Genomic DNA, 15,055 nt, shown 5'->3' with positions numbered 1-15,055 from the left:
AGGCCCGGAGGCAGTTGCCCTGGTCCCAGTAGTTAGAATTAGCCTAGGGGCCCCACCTGGTCAAGCCCTAGAGCCCTGGAGTCTGTTTCCCCCTCAGTGTGAGGGTTCTGTTCATCGGACTTACTTTTGGAGGAGACAGCAAAAGCAGAGATGACAAGGGCCGAGGGATCTGTGGAGTGAGGCTGGGCTGTCCGAGTCCGGGGAGCCCAGGCAGCCGCCCCGCCCACTCTTGCCACCTGGGGCCTTGGTACCGCCTTCACAGGGTTGGGCTGACCCCAAGAGCTCCCTGGGCTGCTCCTACAGCTTTGGCAGGTCTCCCCTGGGGTGGGACATGCAGCAGTGGGAGCTAGTCCCGTCTCTCCTGGGTCAGCTACAACTGCTGGCAACCCAGTTCGACAATCTTGTGATACTTACTGGGACCAGAGCCCTAAACAGCAAAATATGCCCCACCCAACAAGGCTTCTCTGGTCAGGGCACTCCTATGCAGGCAGCTGAGAAGAGGGGGCGGGGGACAGAACACTTCCCACTGTGGTCTTGCAGCCCACCGGGTGCAGGTGACCTTCAGTGTTGTCCACTTATGGGAGGCTGGGGGGCATCCTGCAGAATTCCACGACATGAACCTCACCTAGAAGGGGTTCAGGCCTCCCTCCATAGCACTCCCACCTTCTGGCGCCTTCCTCATTCCCAGGCAATGACTTCAAAGGAACCCACGGATGGCCTCAGGTGTGAAGGGTCACTCATCTCCAGCTTTGGGTAGATTAAAAGCTAGCTTAGGGGGAGAGTAGGTCCGTTTCTTAGCTGATGCTGGATGGCCTTTGGGTAGGGAGAAGAGCACTTCCTCAGCCACAGGATTTTGAGCCCTGTGCCCGGCTGGCGGCAGCCACCTCTCAGAGACTCTGTAATGGGGCAGGGGGCTAGCCCTGCCTTCAATTAACCAGAGCAGCGCCTCCCTTCCCCAGTGTTACCGTCAGAGGTACACCTCACCAACTCTTGTGGGAACTGTGCTCTGGGGACCTTCATATGACGCAGGCTGCAACAGCAACCCGTGGGGGAGGGGCAAGCCTGTCCTGGGAGGCAGGGCCAGTACCTTGCTAAGTATTCTGGGTCCTCTGTGGGCTGGAGGTTTGTTGAGTGGCCCTTACCTAGACAACAGGATAGGTCAGAGTTGATAGGTCAGGAACAGAAACAGTTCAGAGCTTACCCTGCCCAGGAGATGGCCTGGACCCCTGCAGGTATGATCAAAAGACAGACCAGGTCCCCGTCCCTTGGACTCTCAGGACCATCAGTCACACAGCAGGCTTCCCTGGTGTTGATCAGTGAAATGGGGTCACCAAGCTTCCCTGGCCCCTCATGTGCAGCAACATGTGGTTAGATCAGGAGGCATCTCTGGAACTGGGGCACGCTAGGGAGCAGAGATTACTTATCATGGATTTGGGGGTTGGAGGAGCTTAAGGTTAATGGTGCCAGGCCTCAGGGCAGATGTCGCTCTTCCTGGTAGGGTGGAGGACTGTCATATCTCCTGGGACCTGTGCTCACCCTCTCTCCCCATGCCTTTTGTGTGCCCTGAACTAGATGCGCACCCTAACACTTAGGCTACCATGGGTGTCTGGCAGGAGAAAAGCTGGGCTCACCAGAGCACAGTGACAATAGGGAGGAAGGGGGCCAGCCACTCTAGAGGCTGAAGGACTAGGTGACCTCCAGAGGGCCCCAGGCTGCCTACATTCACTGGGATGAGGTAATGTTTCTGACTGCGCTCCAGTGGGACAATCTGAACCCTCAGGTGGTTTCCACAGCTTGGGTGAGTTCCTATTGCTGAGACAGTAGGTAGTGAGACCAGCCTGCTTCAGTGTCCCCAAGCCAGCCCCAAGGCTCGAGATTCAGGCTTTATAACTATTTATTTGTTTGTTTGAGACAGGGTTTCTCTGTGTAGCCCTGGCTGTCCTGGAACTCCCTCTGTAGACCTGCCTCTGCTTCCCAAGTGCTGGGATTAAAGGCCTGCACCACCACTGCCCGACTTTATACAATTTATTAGACTCAGAGAAGTCAGTTAGGGGATGACCAAGATAAGGGAGTGAGTCCTGGAGTGGCAACAGGTCCTAGAGGTAGTCAGGTCTTGGATCCCTATGGAGAGGGCCCCCCACCCTCCACAATGGAGGCCAGGGGGCATCTTAGGGTGCACTGGTGGCTGGGCTCTGGCTGCGACAGCAGCACAGGTAGGGCCAGTGGTAGGCCATGTCCCCAGCCCAGGTGCTCCCATCTGTGCAGGACCCACAATTGGGATCCACATCTGTTAGCCAGGTGAGGTAGGTCCTTTAGTTCAAGCACTTGGGAGGCAGGGGATCTCTGTGAATTGTAGGCCAGCCTGATTTACACAGTTCCTGGTCAGCTAAAGTCTCAGAAACATCAAGAATCCATTTTAAAAAACAAACAAACAAACAAACAAAAAACCTCCAAAGATACCATCTGTTCTGAACCTGTGAGTCCCTGTCCGGGCTGAAACAATGACCCCATGACTCCTTAGTTCCCATCCTTCTACCCAAGTGGAAACTTCCTAAATGTCCATCCCAGTCCTCTCAAGCAGGAAGCAGTGTGGAGGGGTCTTGATGCTAGAGCACAGTGGTAACAGGATACAAAAGATTTGTAAGATGCTGGCTGTAGTGGCATATACTTTTACTCCTAGTTCTTTCAAGGCAGGAGGATCTCTCTGATTTGAGGGCATGCTGGTCTAGATATAGATTTCCAGGGAAGCCAGGGCTCTATAGTGAGTGTCTCTATCTCAAAGAAAATACAAACCCCACTCCCCGCCCCCAGTTTGATGGAAGGAGGACTTTCAGGAAAGAATACAGTATAGTGCTGATCAACAAGTGTGAGCTGTCATCCCTTGGGCTCCTTTATGAAATTAGGACATTAACTGGGCCGTTGGGTGAGTACACACAGGGTTCCTTCCACTGGCCTAGAAATAGCCTCCCCAGCTAGAGAGCTCCTAATAGGAGAAGAGAGCTTGTCCCAGCCCAGCCACACCTGGAGCCCACTCTGATGACTCCGGGGCAGCGGGGCTGGGCCGACTGCGTTGTCCTTAGGTCTCCAGGAGTGGTGACCGCAGTAAGGGGTAAACTGGACAAGGAAGCTCCATGCAGAGAACAGCCCCTAACTCCAGATGGCTGATTCTCTCACAAATTAAAGGACAAAGGTCAAAGCTGTGCCCAAGCCAAGGACAAAGAACCCTAGTTGGCCATTGTCTACCTACCATTGTTGACCTGAGAAGGCTGAGCCTGTGATCTGTGAACCCAAAGGCTGTCAGGATCTGTGGAACCCTTTTTCTGGGGGGCCAGAAGCTAGGCCAGGGCTGGGCCTTTCAGCCTTGGGGGAAGGGCTGTTGGACAGGTTGGCAACAGCATGCTAACTTTATTCTTATCCCCACAGGCCACAGAAGCTGACTGGGATTGGGAAAATGCTGTTTCTCTTAACCAGCTCTTTACAGACTTTTCAAAAATAGTATCTTAGAAAGCCTGGAAGTGGTTTTCAAAAATAGTCCAGACAACTACAAGAAGCAATGCCGTGGGGTCGGGGAGATGGCTCAGTGATTAAGACTCTTGCTTTGTAAGTGTGAGAGTGTGAGTGTGGCTCCCCAGCGCCCACACAAATGCTGGTGGGGTGGGTGCAGTAGCTGCCCAGTAGTCCCAGGATTTTAAGGTGGAGAGAAATTGTGGCTTGAATGAGAATGGTCCTCAAAGACTCACGCATGCGCATGTTAGTCTGCAGCCAGAGAACTGCTTGGAAAGGATTAGGGGGTGTGGCCTTGTTGAAGTAGCTTTAGTGGAGGAGGTGTGTGAGCTTTGAAGTTTCAAAAGCCCATTCCAGGCCCTCCCTCCCCTCTCTGCCTGCTGTCTGTGGATCAAGACAAGTTAAAGCTCTCAGCTATTGCTGCAGCACCATGCCTGTCTGCTTCCTGCCGCGATGATCATGGACTGGCTCTCTGAAACTGCAAGCAAACCTCTGGTTAAATGCTCTCGTTTATAAGCATTGTTTCGGTTCTAGTGTCTCTTCACAGCAGTAGAACAGTGACTGAGATGCAGAGGACTCGGGAACAAGCTGACTAACCAGGCTAATTGTACTGATGAACACTGGGCTCAATTGAGAGACCCTGCTTCAGTGAACTACTGAAGAGGGATTGAGGAAGACTCCTAATGTCACCCTTAGGTCTGCACACAAATACCCACACACATGGATGTGTGTGTGTGTGTGTGTGTGTGTGTGTGTGTGTGTGTATGTATATGTGTATATATGTATATATATATATATATATATACATACACATATATATACACATATATACATATATATATATGTATATATGTGTTAGGAAATGAGAGGTATCTTAACTGGGTTGACTGAAGTCCTGGGTACCAGGTAATGATGGTAAACTGAGGCGCTGCTTCAGAGAAAGGCCTGCTGGGGACATGGGCATCTCTTTGCTAACAACTCTGTGAGTTGGGTCGGGTGGTTCGATGCTTGTGTGCAGCCTGGTGCTTGGAAGGCTGAGGGGAAGATTGCCTGAAGTTCAAGGTTAGCATAAGCTACACTGTGAGATATGGGGGGGGGGGCGCTGATCCTGCCTAGTGTGGGGGCAGGAGTAGGTATTGGGGTCACTATCCCTGGAAGAGCAACAACCACCACTCCACGTGCTTACTCTTTGTGGGTAGCAGTAGGTTATATCAGGGCACTGCCCCCTGGACCTCAGCACGGAGGGAGGAGCAGATAGGAGCATCAACTCAGATACACTTCCAAAACAGGCCATGCTGCTAAGCTGAGGGCAGTACAGTTCCAGGGGTTTCAGGGAGTATGTTTCTGTGTTTTTGCACCTCCCCTGACACCCAGGGTGGGGTCCATGGGTGTGGTCTTTCCCTAAAGATAAGGATAGTGTCTACCGGCTGTTGTGTGGTCTGGGCAGCCTAGGGTATGCAGAAGGTGAGCTTGTGTGTGGAATGTCATGGTGGGAACAGTCCACCTGGCATCCTGTGTTGAGAGTGCATAGATGGGACCACTGCATGCTCTTTCCAGAGCATCCTTCCTCCCTCCCAAACTGTCTATGGTACCTGTGCACTTGCCAAAGCTGGAGCCTGGCTTTGGAAATACAGGATTCCTCTCATTTTTGTAATGTTAAGGTTCACTTCCTTTGTCACTAGGAGTGTTCTCAGGCCAAAGTCTGGGCACATCATCTTCTATAATTTCCGGGAGTCCATTCTATTCCAGTGTGAGGGTGTCTCTACAGTCATATTTCATGTGTCCCTCTAGGGCTGGGTCTGTGCCTGAGCCAGGGATGAGGGTCAAGAAATGCCTTGAGTGTGTAGTCGCTGGTTAGCATGTGAGGAGGGGCCAAGCTGCAGAGCCCTGGATAGCTAGAATGTCTCCAGGAGCTCCTGTGCTTATCACCTGGCTTATTCACTTTATTTTAGCCTGGAGCTCTCTGATGCTTCTACACAGGGACCTTGTCTTGTACCTGGAGCCAGATCTGGCCAATGACTTCTCAGAAACAGTAAAATACTAACCCTAGAACCTGCTCCTGTCCACAGCCTGTCCTCATGCCTGCCCTCTCTCATAGACCTTTGGTGGCGTTAGGTATCATGAGAACTGGTCTTCCTTCCCTACCTCATGTGTAGACGAAACCTTGCCACTTGAAAGCTGCAATGTGGAAACAGCTGGGGGAGGGGAACTGGCTGACCATGCCATGTGGTCAGGACTGAGTCCAGAGGTAGTGTGTAGTCAGTCCTTAGTGTGCAAATGAAAGGTTGGTGACTCACAGCTATCAACAGGGAAGTCTTGTGGGGGCAAATACATTCTGTGTCTGGGGCACTGTGGTATATATGAGCTCCATGGCAGGGTCTCCTATCTATGTTGGTTTTGGGGTCTTCTCAGTGCCACCTATGTCTGCAGACTGCCTGACCTACTATGTGTTGGCTCATGCCAGTCACTTCCAAAACTACTCGGAGGAACCCAGGAGAGAGGAACCAGGGCATCATGTGTGCAAAGAAGTGACCACAAGTGACTCTGCCTGCCTTAGTTAGGGATTCATTGCTCTTAAGAGACACCATGACCAAGGCAACTCTTATACCCAAAACGTTCAATTGGGGTTCACTTAGAGTTTCAGAGGTTTACTTCATTATCATCATGGCAGGAAGCATGGCAATATCCAGGCAGACATGGTGCTAGAGGAGCCAAGAGTTCTACATCTTGATCCAAAGGCTGACAGGAGGAGGTTCTCATTCCACACAGGGCAGAGCTTGAGCACTAGGAGACCTCAAAGCCTACCTACACAGTGACACACTTCCTCCAACAAGACCACACCTACTCCCATAAGGCTACATCTCTGAATAGTGCTACTCCCTGTGGGCCAAGCATTCAAACACATGAGTCTATGGGGGGCCAAATCTATTCAAACCACCACACTGCCCATCTCCTGTCATCTAAGTGCCCTTAACTGAGTGGATCTTATTTGTTGGACCTTTGGGGTCTGTCTGCTAAGGTGGTCCTCTGTGTGCCTTTGACTCTTCCTTCAGAGGCTGAGTTTGATACAGGTCCCGGTGAAGTACTGGGACTTCATGGAGACAGACATGTAACATAAGACCATAGCTGTAAGAGGCTGTCAGACATCAGAACAGATGAAGGCCCTAAAGCATTGCCCTCCTGGGAATCTGCCCTTTACTGGTCTATGTCTTCTGGTCTGTCAGCTCTAATCCTGACCAGTTAAGTCACCAGAGGAGCATCAGTTTTCCACCCTATCAGGCAACTGGTTGTGGGTTCCCAGAACTGGTCAGCAGCCTGTGGTTGATTAGGATAGTGTCAGGCCAAAAGGTGGATAGACACGATAAGGTTTTGAGGACTTCTTTACATCTTGTACATTAGTGACAAATGTGCCCTGGCCACTCAGCCTTGAACTCAACGCCCACCCACATGGGCCTCAGGCTTGAGAAAGCCCCAGACCTGCTGACCCTGGAACAAGTGGGCTTCCTCATGTCCAGGATCTGGTATCCTGGTACATCCTGTGTAGGTAGAGCAGGCCTCACTCTAGGATCTCTAGGCTTCCTTGCTATGATGTTGTGAGGACCAGCGCCTCATTTAAAAAACTGATAGGGGTTTGATTGTCCATTTCTGAAGTGGGAGCAAGGCAGGTGGAGTGACAGCAATGCCTGAAAGAGCTCATGACCATCGGTAGAGAGAACTGGGGGCTTCCTCGGCTCCTGTGGTACTCACGGCCTCTCTGTGGCTCAGCCATTGGTCTCAGGGCAGCCCCAAAGGAAGATCCAACAGAGCAATGTCTGCTGTGGAAGCCAGGAGGGAGGCCATCTTTGTAGCTCACCCGTGTGTACATTCTTTCTTCTGTGCCCTAATCTAGGTAGCCGGCAGAAACCAGATTAAAGATGGATCTTGCCGCTGCAAAAGGTCTGGATTAAAAGTAGGTGTGGTGATTTGAATAAGAATGGTCCCCGTAGGCTCATGTGTATGAACAGGGAGTGGCACTATTTGAGAAGGATTAGAACAATTAGGAGGTGTGGCCTTGTTGGAGGAAGTGCGTCACTGGAGGTGGGTGGGCTTTCAGGTTTCAAAGGCCCATGCCAAGCCCAGTCTCTGTCTCTGTCGTCTCTCCCTATAGATCAGGATATAGGACTCAGCTACTTCTCCAGCACCTGCCATGTTCTCTACCATGCTGATAATAGACTAAACTATAAGCAAGTCCCCGATTAAATGATTTCTGTCATAAGAGTTGCCTCGGACATAGTGTCTCTTCACAGCAATAGAACAGTGACTAACACGGGTCTCCCCACTTCAGAAGATTTAATTAAGAAAAAAAAAACCCTCATAGATGCACTCAGCTGCTTGGGTTTTAGTTAATTGCAGATGTAGTCGAGCTGACCAACAGGAACAGCCATCACAACCCAGTGGCTGGGGATCAAGCTCCGGTCCTCATGCTTGTATGAGAAGCAATTCACCAGTGGAGCCATCTCCCCAGCCCATATTAATATCCTCATATTTAATGATGCCCACTTTTCAGGCACCATAGCTCTTCGTGTCTCAGCTTCACCTCCTATGTCTCCAGTCTTGGATGAGCGAATGGAGACTCAGAAAGAGGAGCTGGGCCCATAGCTGTGGTAGCATCAATGTCTACCACTACATGGACATCCAAGACTCAAAAAACAAAACCATTGCACAATAAATTCAAAGATCTTACTTCACTTTTCAGTGCCAATTCAGGTAAGTCCTAATACCATAAAATAGTGTTTCAGTGAGCCAGGAAGAAGAGGCAGATCTTTTTTTTGATTCTTTTGTTTTTTGTTTTTTGTTTTTTGAGACAGGGTTTCTCTGTATAGCCCTGGCTGTCCTGGAACTCACTTTGTAGACCAGGCTAGCCTTGAACTCAGAAATCCACCTGTCTCTGCCTCCCGAGAGGCAGATCTTTTTAAAAGAGAGATTGGAAGCCAGGCATGGTGGCGCACGCCTTTAATCCCAGCACTCGGGAGGCAGAGGCAGGCAGATTTCTGAGTTTGAGGCCAGCCTGGTCTACAAAGTGAGTTCCAGGACAGCCAGGACTATACAGAGAAACCCTGTCTTGGCAGGAAAAAAAAAAAAAAAAAAAGACAGATTGGGGTTGAGGAAAGCTGAAACAAATACCGCTATCAAGCTAGTCACTTCAAAGTCTCTTAGCATTAAACAAAAGTTACTGAGACCACTGTTTGGACCAAGGTCCAGCAGAACTGAATCTCGAGGTCAAGTTTCTTGACACTTATCTTTGAAGGAAATCAGGAGGGGAAAAAATTGGCCAAATGTGATCCTGGCCTCAGCCTCTCCCCTGCTTCAACTCCAGGCCACCAAAGACAGGGAGGGAGCTGCCATTCTGTACCTATAGGGATGGATAGACCGTGGACCACAGAAGAGCCCTGGGCATGGCTTCCAGTCCACAGACCTGCAGTGTTTTCCAAGTGTTTGAAAGTCTTGAGCCTACACACATCTTAGAGTAGTGCAAATGACTCAGACATAGCACCATGTCCCCTAAAATCCAGTCAGTTTTGCTAACTAGCTTAGATGCCTCCCATACCCAACTCCAACATGGCTGTGGAGGGCACCCCATTGTAAAGCTAGAGAGCCTTAGCAAGACACGCCCTTTCTGGTTTCCAGGTGCACACTAACTCCCAAGGAGGAAAGTAATGGTGATTTCTCTGAAGGCTGTTTGTCTTCTAATCTGTGGGACTTGGTTTGGCCAGCTCCAGCTCTGTGGTCCCACAATGCTTTCCCGGTGACCTCCTTGTGACCTTTCAGAGAACAGGGACTGGGGAGCCAACCTATGATGATGCATGGGGCCCAAAGGCACATCCTCTGAGTGGTGGTTGGAGACTTCCCCACCCAAGGTCCAGCCCACCCCAGGTCCAGCTGGTGGGCATGGCACCAGCCTCCTCTAGGGGCTCTAAGTTGGTCCCATGGGGAGTCACCAACCCTGCACACCACCTATGTTCTGTTTGCTGCTCTTCTCTGCAGCTCTTGTCAAATAGTTCTGTCCCTGGCATCATTGGCCAGAGCCTACTTCTTTGACATGGTGGCAATATATTGAAGACTAGCTGAGACATCCAGTCTCATAGATGAACAACTACTGGATTCTCTCTCTCTCTCTCTCTCTCTCTCTCTCTCAAGATTTATGCAAGTACACCGTAGCTGTCTTCAGACACACCAGAAGAGGGCATCAGATCCCATTACAGATGGTTGTGAGCCACCAGGTGGTTGCTGGGAATTGAACTTAGGAAGAGCAGCCAGAGCTCTTAACCACTGAGCCATCTCTCCAGCAACCCTCCTCCCCCTTTTTAAATTGGTCAGTGTTTTATTTTTTCCTTTACAACTTAATAAATCCTTCTTGATAACTGCACATGAGGAAAGGCCATAGTGATGGTGTTTCCCTGACAGAGTCTTCAGTGCTTAGTGGAATGACTTGTGTGAATGACGTCACTGTCAAACCAGCAAGACCACATTTATGCACCCATCGTTCTCAGGATTGTTGGTAACTTGGGCACACTTTCTCCAAATCACCTTGCCTCCTTGTGTCACAAGGCCCAACTTGCTCATGTTCACTGCAATCACAGTACCTTTGGTGATCATACCCAGGGTTGCATATAATGGGGATGATGGATTCTTTTTCACACCGAGTACAGGCAGGCAAAAGGTAGCTTTCAGCTCAGGGTGTGTGACATGGGCTTTTTTTTTGAAACGTAGACCCATTGGCCTAATGAACCTTTCATATTTAGGTGGTTTTCTTGTAAAGCCATCACCAACAGAGCAGACTTTAGTAACCATTCTCTTCCATGCCTTCCTTTTCCTTTTCCCTGTTTGAATAACTTTCAATGCTTCTCTTTCTCCTTGGGCACGAACTTTGGGTAGCAGGACCTCCCGTTTTCCCGCCTTTTCTTTTCGTTTCTGCTTAATCTTGTTGGAAAGTACTTTTGCTCTCGACTCCCTCTCTGTCCAGCAGATAGGTGGGGATGCTCCCCATGGAGTCGTCCCATCATCCTTCTGCTTGGTGTTTCTCTTTTCGTGCATCTTAACAGTCTTTTCATCTGTATTTTCTCAGCATGGTGCCGTTTATGGTAGAGCTTAGCCTTCAGGCCAGTAATTTTTTGCCTTCTTTGAATGCTCATAGGCCTCCCAACCTTTCTTTTTCTTTTTCTCATGGTAATCCAAATGATATCCATATTGTTTGCGGTGCAATTCAATATATTCATTTTGTGGCACGATGACAGCCACAGAGCAATCATTCACGACCTCCTGGGTTCCAAAAACCTCTTAATTTCTGCGTGTCACTGGCCCACGAGCCTGCTTTGTTCAGGCTGGAACCGGAAAGTGTCAACTACTGAATTCTTAAAACTTCCATTGATAGTCAGCCATTGTTGTACTAGATGGAACACTGTGAACTATTCTAATAAATTCCCTCTATCTGTCTATCTGTCTGTCTGCCTGTCTATCTATCTATAGATTCATTCTGTACATTCTGTTTCTCTAGAGAACCCTGACTTTGGTTTTAGAGAATCAAACAGACTTTAGTGCCAGAAGTAGTTCTAGAGCAACAGAAGTATAAAGATGGAAAAATTTAAGACTCTGGATTAGGCTTTCCAATTTGCTAACACCTGCAGTCACCCAAGCCTTCTCCAGTACTGAGACCTCTTTTAGAAGCCCAGAGACTACTGAAAACCCATGGTGCGAACTATGTGACAAACTTAAGGAGTCTGATGCATTTGATTATCTTGATTCATCAATGGTAAAGGCAATGGATTTGGTGACTCTGCATCTCAAACCTTTGACACTTTGTGGAAAAATAAGGAAAATGATGGTGCTCCTAGCATCTCTGGCTAAATTGACAAAGGAAAAGCTGCGTGATACTAGCATCTAGAATATGGCAAGGGGTAAAGTAACAGTGAACTTGGTGGGAAATGGACCGGCTCCAGGTGCACAGGAACAGCCTAAAGGTTTCTAAGTTGCCCTGGTAGAGAATCTGTTTTTCCAGCAGCCTCAGAGTTCAAGTTGAAAAAAAAAATCAAACTGAAGCTCTTATAATGTTGGGTGAATTACAGCAAAGAATCCAGGTTCCAGACTCAGAGAGTCAGTGGTTAACGTGAGGGCATTGCCAGTGTAGAGTGGGATCTGTATCTTGGGGTGGAAACGGTGGGAGGGCCCTACTGAAGCTGAGAACTTTGAACCCAGATTCTCAAGGGTTTACCTCCCCGGAGGAGGGAGTCTCCCCACCCAGCAGAAGATGGATTCCAACATCTGAGACATCGCCTTTCCACCTTGGACGGAGGAACTCAAGCCTCCATGGTCTGTGAACCCGCAGTGACTTCTCTGGAGGAAATGACAGACAACACAGTACTGATGCTCTTCAGGGCCGACCGATGTTGCCTCCAGACCCAGAGCCAGACGTAAGGCTGAGCAGGCTCCTAGAGGGGAGCTTGTAAAGTCCATGAGGAGATGCACTGCGCGCCAAGGAGCTTAATGAGTTTGCTAACTCACTGTAGCAGAAGTCTGGGGAACGTGTGGGGTTAAGGGTGTGGGATAATGGTGGAAGGAACATAAAACTGGACCAAGCTGAGTTTATTGATATGGGGTCCACTGAATGGAGAGTCTAGGTTTAACAGGGAAGCGTGCACGTTTTTTAATTTTTTAAATTTTTTTTAAAGGTGTCAGATGTTTGTTTGAATGGTGGTTGGCGCACACATTTGTCAAACGATGGCCTGCTGAAAAGGAATTGGGGATACTCGATATCCCTTGGCTTAGTGTTGAAGAAGAGATTTTTACGGCTCAGGGAAACCGCAGTGCTAGAGTGCGCACACTGTAAACCTAGCCTGCCACAAGGGGAAGGTCCACAAGACTCGCCCTTCACTAATAGTGTAAGACAAAAAACCCTGAGAGGGCCCCAGCACACCTGAAGAGCTCTGTTCTTGCCCTCGGGCCAGGCCTTAGGGTGGAGATGCCGCTGTTCAGTTGGATGAATTAAGTGCAATGGGTTTAATCGGGCCCTGAGGTAGCAGGGGCCAGGTGGCAGCACTGAACCACCAGAGACAAGGCGATTGTAGTTATCACAGTGGGCAGTACAGACAAAGCAATGTCCATAATGGCCTGATACATAATGGGCACCACAGGCAAAGTGAATCTGATGGTGGCATGACTCGTATGGACCTTTGGTACTGGCTAATCAATCATGGTGTCTCCAGGCATGACATAGATAAGAAGCCTACTGCATTTTGTTTGATATGTGTAAGCAGAAACATCCTGAAACAAATGAAGAAAGGCTCCACTGGATCATGGCAGAAGAGACTCTTGACCCACAAACCAGTTTCCAGATAAGCCAGTTTGCAGATCCAGAAATCCCTTGAATGAAGGGATGGCCATGTTCACCTTGATAACATACCTAAGAGTTTTACTGATAGCCTTTCCCCTCTCCTTCCCCAGAGGAACCTATGACCCTTTACAAGGGTAACCATCTATTGGAGACTTGTTCTGAATTGATACTGATTCTGGGAAACCCCAAGAAACACCGTGGCCCTCCAGTAAAGTAGGAGTTTATGGAGGTCGGTCAGGTGATTAATGGAGTTTTGACTCATGGTAGGTCCACTGGGTTTTTGAACTCATCCTGCGCTTATTTCCCCAGTCCCAGAATATATAATTGGGATAGATATACTTAGAAGCTGGCAGAATTCCCCCCTTGGTCACCTGACCTGTGGAGTGAGGGCTATTACGGTTGGAAAGGCTAAACAGAAACTTTTAGGGGTTGCCTCTGCCAGGTACAATTGTGAATCCCAAACAGTATCACAGCCTCTGGAGGGAACATTTTGGACTCTATATTGACAGGCAGCCATTGTTAGTCTAGCTGGACCACGGCCTTTAAGCCATTCTAATATATCCATTCTAGAAGTTCTGTTCCTCTACAGAATGTGACTAATTTATGTAGTGTGCGTTTGTAATCCGAGTACAGGGGCGGGGGAGTCAGGTGGATCCCTGGAGCTGACTGGCTGCTCAGTCTAGCCTACTCAGGGACCCTCAGGTCCTAGAGTCTGTGTCCAAAACTAAAGCAGCTGGCTCCTGAGGAACAACAGCCAAGTTGATGGCTAGCCTCCACACACATGCATGTACACCCACATGTATGTACCTGTGCATGCATACTGTACACACCCATGCAAAATAGACAGATAAGTGATATTAGTGTACACAACACTGTTGGACTAGGGTTTTCATGGTTCAGAATGGGATTTTCCTGTTGTTCAGAAGTTGTAGATAATGCTCAAATATAAAAACAGAATGTACTGACCCCTCGTAGAACCTAAGGCAAGCCTTGGTGAGCCATGGGAGGTCACGGTCAAGTGCCTTTGGTTCTATAAAGATGGTGATGAGAGGTTGGTAGTCCTGAATCCTTCTGTAAGAGTTCCCACAGTGGGGCTCAGAGTTTGTGCATATGGGGCTCACAAAACCCTCTTTCTTTCAGATTTATTTATTATGTACATAGTATCTGCCTGCACATGTGCCTGCATGCCAGAAGAGGGCGCCAGATCTTATTATAGATGGTCGTGAGACACCATGTGGTTGCTGGAAATTGAACTCAATTCGTGTTCTGAGCCATCTCTCCAGCCCAAGAAACTTGTTTCTGAGAATGTCGGCAAGTGCTACAGGCTGGTCCCATCCTCAGGTGGTTACTGAGATGGGGATACTCTCTGTGTTCACGAGAATGAGTCCAGAAGAGGTGAAGGGAGGCAGCGGGGCTACACTGGGGGTTCAGCCTCAGGCACTGGTAGTAAACTTGTGTGCTGGCTAGTTTTATGTCAACTTGACAACCGCTAGAATCATTGGAGAAGAGGGAACCTCAAATGAGAAGATGCCTCCATAAGACTGGGTTGTAGCTAAGCCTATGGCGTGCTTTCTTAATTAGTGATTAATGTTGGAGGGCCCAGCCCATTGTGGTGGTGCCATCCCTGGGCTGGTGATCCTGGGGTGTATAAGAAAGCAGACTGAACAAGCCATGAAAAGCAATACAGTAAGCAGCACCCTCCATGGCCTCTGCAGCAACTCCTGCCTCGGAGTTCCTGTCCTGACTTCCTTCCAAGGTGAACCCTGATATGGAAATGTAAGAGAATGTAAGAGAATGTAATGAGAATGTGAGAGACCTCTTTCCTCCCCAGCTGCTTTTGGTTATAATGTTCAGTCACAACAGTAGAAATCCGACGAAGACAAACTGCCTGTCTATATCACCAGCCTCCATTCCTCCAGATTGGGGCTTTTGTGGGTGTGTTGTCACTTACAAAACACAGTGATTTAAAAGGAGAACATGTTTGTTTGGGTGCACGATTTCAGAAGTTTCTGTCTAGTCATTTGCACCATTGCTGTGGGCTTCTGTTGAAGCAGAGGACCACGATATGGAACATGTGGTGGAGTGAGCAGCAGAGGACCATGGTCTGGAGCACAGTGGGGAGCACGTGGTGGAGTGAGCTGCAGAGGACCATGGTCTGGAGCACAGTGGGGAGCACGTGGTGGA

At 49.2% G+C, this 15,055-nt stretch overlaps 1 pseudogene; it reads right to left on the bottom strand.

The window, feature by feature from the left end:
• Positions 1–9,993: 9,993 nt before the first annotated feature.
• The window catches only part of LOC110283982, a 5,538-nt pseudogene continuing 476 nt past the window's right edge, over positions 9,994–15,055 (bottom strand).

Source organism: Mus caroli, chromosome 17 (genome assembly GCF_900094665.2).
Source record: "Mus caroli chromosome 17, CAROLI_EIJ_v1.1, whole genome shotgun sequence".
NCBI classification, from domain to species: domain Eukaryota; kingdom Metazoa; phylum Chordata; class Mammalia; order Rodentia; family Muridae; genus Mus; species Mus caroli.
Note: the sequence above shows the minus strand (reverse complement) of the source record. Positions and strands in the feature narration are given on the sequence as shown.